Source organism: Haemaphysalis longicornis, unplaced genomic scaffold (genome assembly GCF_048455015.1).
Source record: "Haemaphysalis longicornis isolate Haplotype H1 unplaced genomic scaffold, Haemaphysalis longicornis Haplotype H1 scaffold_14, whole genome shotgun sequence".
Taxonomy (NCBI): domain Eukaryota; kingdom Metazoa; phylum Arthropoda; class Arachnida; order Ixodida; family Ixodidae; genus Haemaphysalis; species Haemaphysalis longicornis.
This window is the reverse complement of record NW_027526245.1, coordinates 31,048,784-31,055,835: the sequence shown is the minus strand read 5'-3', so window position 1 is coordinate 31,055,835 and position 7,052 is coordinate 31,048,784. Positions and strand designations below refer to the sequence as shown.

The 7,052-nt window shown below is 44.1% G+C and overlaps 1 non-coding gene across 1 annotated transcript; it reads right to left on the bottom strand.

The window, feature by feature from the left end:
• Nucleotides 1-6,051: 6,051 nt before the first annotated feature.
• Nucleotides 6,052-6,123, bottom strand: Trnar-ucu (transfer RNA arginine (anticodon UCU)). The gene has a single exon. It is a non-coding gene; the product is annotated as a tRNA-Arg (tRNA).
• Nucleotides 6,124-7,052: the final 929 nt, after the last annotated feature.

The window sequence follows — 7,052 nt, the reverse complement described above, 5'->3', positions numbered from 1 at the left end:
GGAGAAAAAAATACCGTCATGGAATAGCGACTTCCCGTAGTTGTTCCGGTAGTTCCCGTAGCTGCCGACTCAGTGATTTCACACCGCTTCGGCGTCTGCTCTCATCACTGCCATCAGCCATTGCTCAAAGTAATGCAGAGAGACGGCAATAAATAAAACTGTCACGGCCTGCCTAGAGCGCGCCTCCCCATTGCTCTCTATGACTTCGTTATCCTAGATGATATCTTTAGTACTCACTTTTCTCGTGACAATTTGGGGCTTCATAATACTAAAGCATGTGTTTTTTTGTAGACACGCGTGCTCAAAACTTCATAATAAGCATTGGTGTTTCTGTGTGCCATTCTGAACAATAGAACTGCCACTGTGCTTTTTTCTCCTTGTGAATTCAAGCTGCGCTACAGCGCGTTGGGAACTAGTGCGCTTCAATAACAATGCAACCGACTCTTAAAGGGACTCTGCGACAGTTTAGATAAACGCTTTTACTCTGTCCATCGCGTCTGCAAGTATTGTGAAAGGTATAATTATAACCAGCACGGAGCGGGTGGTTGGGTGGTTGGTTGGCTCAGACCATGGCCCATACCCATGCGGGGGATAGGCCAAGAAGCTTTGTACCTAATCATCATGATGTAACCTAATTTATTTTAAATCTCAACATTTAGAAAAGGAAATACAGAACAATCTTTATATATATATATATATATATATATATATATATATATAGGGAGTAGTAGAACATTGAAGATGGTAGAGAACACAAGAGAAGAAAAACTTCGAACAAGGTAAAAGCACGATTGTGGCCTACGTTTCAGCAAAGAGAACTTGCTTTCCTCAGGGCAATCTCTCGCCTGGCAGGCAGGGTTTATATAGGGGTAGGACCCCAGGTGAAAGGAGAGGGAAAGATGGAAGGGAAATTGAGCAAGCTGATTGGTTTCGGAGTGTGTCGGGGGAGAGATTGAGGGGCCAAGAAGGTTGTCTAGTTTAAGCCGCGAAGTAGGTCACACGGAAGTCAGCTGGTGGCTGATATTCCTGGAATTTTTGGACAGAAAGGATGAGATGGTGCTTATTGACCCGCCGCAGGGTATAGGGAAAGGATCTCAGAACCGCCGGAAGCAGACCAGGCGGTGAGGGTGGGGTCCTTATCAGAAACTATCTGCAAGCCTCAGGTCAAAAGAAAAGAATGAGACTGGAGAAAACTAACTAAGTCAAGAAAAAAGAAAAAAGGAGAAAAAAAACAGGGAGGGAAACCACATAAACCCATGCACAAAAGAAAAAGCAATGACCGGGCAACTGAAATGGCACGTGTCACCCACGGCAACATTCCAGGAACAGGCCTGTCCTGAAACTCAAAAACGAAAAGATAAAGTTAGAGTGACGTACGGGGCACAAGTCCACGTGGAGTAAAAAAAAATAAAATAAAAAATGAGAAATTAAATAAATAAAATTGAATTCCAAAAGAAAGGTTGGAGGCATGAGGGCGAGTATTAGGCTAGACGCTAAGGAATGAAAAAAAAGAAAAAGAAATTAGGTGACCAGGTACAGAGCAGAGTGAACGGTCATAGTCTTTGGATGAGGTATATGCACGAAAATGCCTAATGCTGTATTCCCGGTTAATATCGCAAGGATTCCAAGTTGCCCTTAGACGCATTAATTCCAGCAGGTTCCATGGAGTTGAATTTGTGAATTAAGTAGGATTCTCGGTATTTCCTGTCCCAAGGAGACTTAAAATTTGACTGAAGTATATATAACTTAAGGTTATCAAAATTGTGGCCTGGTTGGTTGAAATGCTGCGCTACAGCTATGGAGGATTTGCTAAGAGTATCTGCCCGGTGACCATTAAGCCGTAGGCTCATAGGTTGGCTTGTTTCGCCTATATACTGTTTGTGGCACATTGAGCATTCCAACATATACACAATGTTGGATGAAGTGCACGTAAAACTTGAATTAATCTTGTGCACATAATTACTGGCTGTGCTTTTTACAACGCAGTCTGTTTGCAGTTGCCTACAAGTCTTGCATCTGGGGCGGGAGCAGCTGGCTATGACTGGTTGCTTTGAAGGCCCTGTTTTAGCATGCACTAAAATATCTTTTAGATTCCTGTTTCTCCGGTAGGTAACCCTTGGTGCTTCTGGGAAAGTCGTTTTAAGTCGGTCGTTACTGGCTAAAATGGGGTAGTACTTCCGCAGTATATTGTTTACGTTTGGGAGGGCGTTTGAAAATTTAGTTATTAGGGCAGGTGGCCTGGCGCTTTCGTTTTGCTGCTGTTTCTTGAGAACGCCATCCCTTTTAAGATTAGACACACGTTGGTACGCCTGATCGAGCGAGCTTTTGGGGTGGTTCGTGTTCATAAGGGTGGCCTTGAGTTCGTCTAGGTGTTCTATGTAGTCACTGTCATCACTGCATACTCTTGTAAGCCTGGTGGCTTGTCCTACAAAGATCCCTTGTTTGCAGTGTCTGGGGTGATGACTTTTATAATCTAGGTACTGCTGCCTGTCTGTTGGCTTTCTAAAAAGCGTGGTTTTAAGTTTACCGTTGTCTAGAATGACGGCAGTATCTAGGAAGTTCACTTCTTTTTCAGAATACTGGCAGGAGAATTTGATAGTCGGATGCGAAGAATTGAGATGGGATATAAACGTTTCTAGAGTCGCGCGACCATGTTCCCAAATCATAAAGATGTCGTCTATGTAGCGGAGGTAAACCTGAGGTTTATGCGGAAAAGAGCTTAATAGGGTAGCTTCAAGTTGCCCCATGAAAATGTTGGCATAGGTCGGTGCGAATGGAGTACCCATGCTAGTTCCAAAAACTTGCAAAAAGTAAGAAGAGTCAAATTCAAAATAATTGAGAGTTAGAACTAGTTTTAACAAAGTTATGTACACTTCTGGTGCATGTTGGTGCGGGTTCACTGTTAGAGATTTTGAAATCGCTTCAATTCCTTCGGCGAACGGAATGTTTGTATACAATGCAGCAACGTCAAGAGTAACAACGAGGGTTCCGCAGGGTAGGCGCCCGCCCATATTTATCTCTTTTATTATGCGGAGGAAGTGGGGGGTGTCCTGAACGAATGAAGGAAGAAGAGCCGGAATGTCGGATAGGTGATGATTCAGAAACAGAGATAGTGCTTCGGTTGGGGTATTGTTATTCGAAACTATGGGTCTGCCAGGAATGTCGGCAGTGAACAATAATTCTACGGGGACTTTATGGACTTTTGGGAGAAGGTAAAAACGTCCTGCATGCTTATTATTCGGTTTCATGAAATTTAAGTCAGTAGTCGTTAATAATTCTCTAGATCGTAGATCTGTGATGGTCTGAAGGATTTTTAGGCTGTATTCCTGGCTCGGATCGTTATCTAAGGGCTTGTAGTGGCAAGGGTTATTGAGCTGCCTATAAGCTTCATCTTTGTATTTCCTATGGGAAAATGGGAATAATAAGCATGCAGGACGTTTTTACCTCCTCCCAAAAGTCCATAAAGTCCCCGTAGAAGTATTGTTCACTGCCGACATTCCTGGCAGACCCATAGTTTCGAATAACAATACCCCAACCGAAGCACTATCTCTGTTTATGAATCATCACCTATCCGACATTCCGGCTCTTCTTCTTTCATTCGTTCAGGACACCCCCCACTTCCTCCGCATAATAGAAGAGATAAATATGGGCGGGCGCCTACCCAGCGGAACCCTCCTTGTTACTCTTGACGTTGCTGCATTGTATACAAACATTCCGTTCGCCGAAGGAATTGAAGCGATTTCAAAATCTCTAACAGTGAACCCGCACCAACATGCATCAGAAGTGTACATAACTTTGTTAAAACTAGTTCTAACTCTCAATTATTTTGAATTTGACTCTTCTTACTTTTTGCAAGTTTTTGGAACTAGCATGGGTACTCCATTCGCACCGACCTATGCCAACATTTTCATGGGGCAACTTGAAGCTACCCTATTAAGCTCTTTTCCGCATAAACCTCAGGTTTACCTCCGCTACATAGACGACATCTTTATGATTTGGGAACATGGTCGCGCGACTCTAGAAACGTTTATATCCCATCTCAATTCTTCGCATCCGACTATCAAATTCTCCTGCCAGTATTCTGAAAAAGAAGTGAACTTCCTAGATACTGCCGTCATTCTAGACAACGGTAAACTTAAAACCACGCTTTTTAGAAAGCCAACAGACAGGCAGCAGTACCTAGATTATAAAAGCCATCACCCCAGACACTGCAAACAAGGGATCTTTGTAGGACAAGCCACCAGGCTTAGAAGAGTATACAGTGATGACAGTGACTACGTAGAGCACCTAGACGAACTCAAGGCCACCCTTATGAACAGGAACCACCCCAAAAGCTCGCTCGATCAGGCGTACCAACGTGTGTCTAATCTCAAAAGGGATGACGTTCTCAAGAAACAGCGGCAAAACGAAAGCGCCAGGCCACCTGCCCTAATAACTAAATTTTCAAACGCCCTCCCAAACGTAAACAATATACTGCGGAAGTACTACCCCATTTTAGCCAGTAACGACCGACTTAAAAAGACTTTCCCGGAAGCACCAAGGGTTACCTACCGGAGAAACAGGAATCTAAAAGATATTTTAGTGCATGCTAAAACAGGGCCTTCAAAGCAACCAGTCATAGCCAGCTGCTGCCGCCCCAGATGCAAGACTTGTAGGCACCTGCAAACAGACTGCGTTGTAAAAAGCACAGCCAGTAATTATGTGCACAAGATTAATTCAAGTTTTACGTGCACTTCATCCAACATTGTGTATATGTTGGAATGCTCAATGTGCCACAAACAGTATATAGGCGAAACGAGCCAACCTATGAGCCTACGGCTTAATGGTCACCTTAGCAAATCCTCCATAGCTGTAGCGCAGCATTTCAACCAACCAGGCCACAATTTTGATGACCTTAAGTTATATATACTTCAGTCAAATTTTAAGTCTCCTTGGGACAGGAAATACCGAGAATCCTACTTAATTCACAAATTCAACTCCATGGAACCTGCTGGAATTAATGCGTCTAAGGGCAACTTGGAATCCTTGCGATATTAACCGGGAATACAGCATTAGGCATTTTCGTGCATATACCTCATCCAAAGACTATGACCGTTCACTCTGCTCTGTACCTGGTCACCTAATTTCTTTTTCTTTTTTTTCATTCCTTAGCGTCTAGCCTGATACTCGCCCTCATGCCTCCAACCTTGCTTTTGGAATTCAATTTTATTTATTTAATTTCTCATTTTTTATTTTATTTTTTTTACTCCACGTGGACTTGTGCCCCGTACGTCACTCTAACTTTATCTTTTCGTTTTTGAGTTTCAGGACAGGCGTGTTCCTGGAATGTTGCCGTGGGTGACACGTGCCATTTCAGTTGCCCGGTCATTGCTTTTTTTTTGTGTGTGGGTTTATGTGGTTTCCCTCCCTGTTTTTTTTCTCCTTTTTTTCTTTTTTCTTGACCTAGTTAGTTTTCTCCCGTCTCATTCTTTTCTTTTGACCTGAGGCTTGCAGATAGTTTCTGATAAGGACCCCACCCTCACCGCCTGGTCTGCTTCCGGCGGTTCTGAGATCCTTTCCCTTTACCCTGCGGCGGGTCAATAAGCACCATCTCATCTTTTCTGTCCAAAAATTCCAGGAATATCAGCCACCAGCTGACTCCCGTGTGACCTACTTCGCGGCTTAAACTAGACAACCTTCTTGGCCCCTCAATCTCTCCCCCGACAAACTCCGAAACCAATCAGCTTGCTCAATTTCCCTTCCATCTTTCCCTCTCCTTTCACCTGGGGTCCTACCCCTATATAAACCCTGCCTGCCAGGCGAGAGATTGCCCTGAGGAAAGCAAGTTCTCTTTGCTGAAACGTAGGCCATAATCGTGCTTTTACGTTGTTCGAAGTTTTTCTTCTCTTATATATATATATACCGAATGATAGGTCGGCAGTCTACAACGCCAAAGGAGGCATAGGGGTGTGGTTAGGCTTCTTTTATTTATTTTTTTTAATTTTTTTTACTACGGTTAATAAAGGTCACATTTTTTTTAAATATACGGAAAAAGAAAGAAAGAAAAACACGCGCCCAGAGTGGGGACCGAACCCACGCCTTTCGATTAGATCTCGAATGCCTTACCAACTCGGCTATCTGGGCGACTGTGTTCTCCTTCACTTTCTGGGCTATTTATATTTGCTAGAAGTGTATCTGACGCTTGAGGGTGGTAGCCAGCGCCACTCTGACTTCACGGGGAGAAGGGGACCTTCTTTTCAACCCCCGGGGCGTGACTCGATTGTCTACAGCCTGTCATGAGTGGGTAACTGGCGGGAAGCCCTCTTATGCTACCTAGGCATCAAGGCTGCCAGAACCGAGACCCTCGCTAGGCTTTCGCAGAATAATACAGTAAGGACATGAGGGGCTCGTTGAGGAAATACAGAATGATAGGTCGGCAGTCTACAACGCCAAAGGAGGCATAGGGGTGTGGTTAGGCTTAGGGGTGTGGTTAGGCCTAACCACACCCCTATGCCTTCTTTGGCGTTGTAGACTGCCGACCTATCATTCTGTATTTCCTCAACGAGCCCCTCATGTCCTTACTATATATATATATATATATATATATATATATATATATATATATATATATATAACTGGCATGCTGGCGATGGGGCCGAAGGCGTGGTGAACACAAAGTAAGAAACCTCGGTAACAGCAACAGCGGAGGGTTTATTTCGACGTTTCGACTTCGAGACAAGTCTTCTACAGGAATGATGGCTTCGGTCATTCCTGTAGAAGGCTTGTCTCGAAGTCGAAACGTCGAAATAAACCCTCCGCTGTTGCTGTTACCGAGGTTTCTTACTTTGTATATATATATATATATATATATATAGTGTGAGCACAGTCTCTCAGTCTTATCGGATATCGTGTCCTGCAGTGGTCAATCTCACCACAACCTGCACCATCCAGGAAAACTCCCATTACCATCATCATCTCGCCGACGGGCGCGTTCGTTTCGGGCTCCATCTTGGCTTGTCTCACACCAAAGCCGGTTGCACCGTTGCCTTGCAATAAACGCTTCACCAGGACCC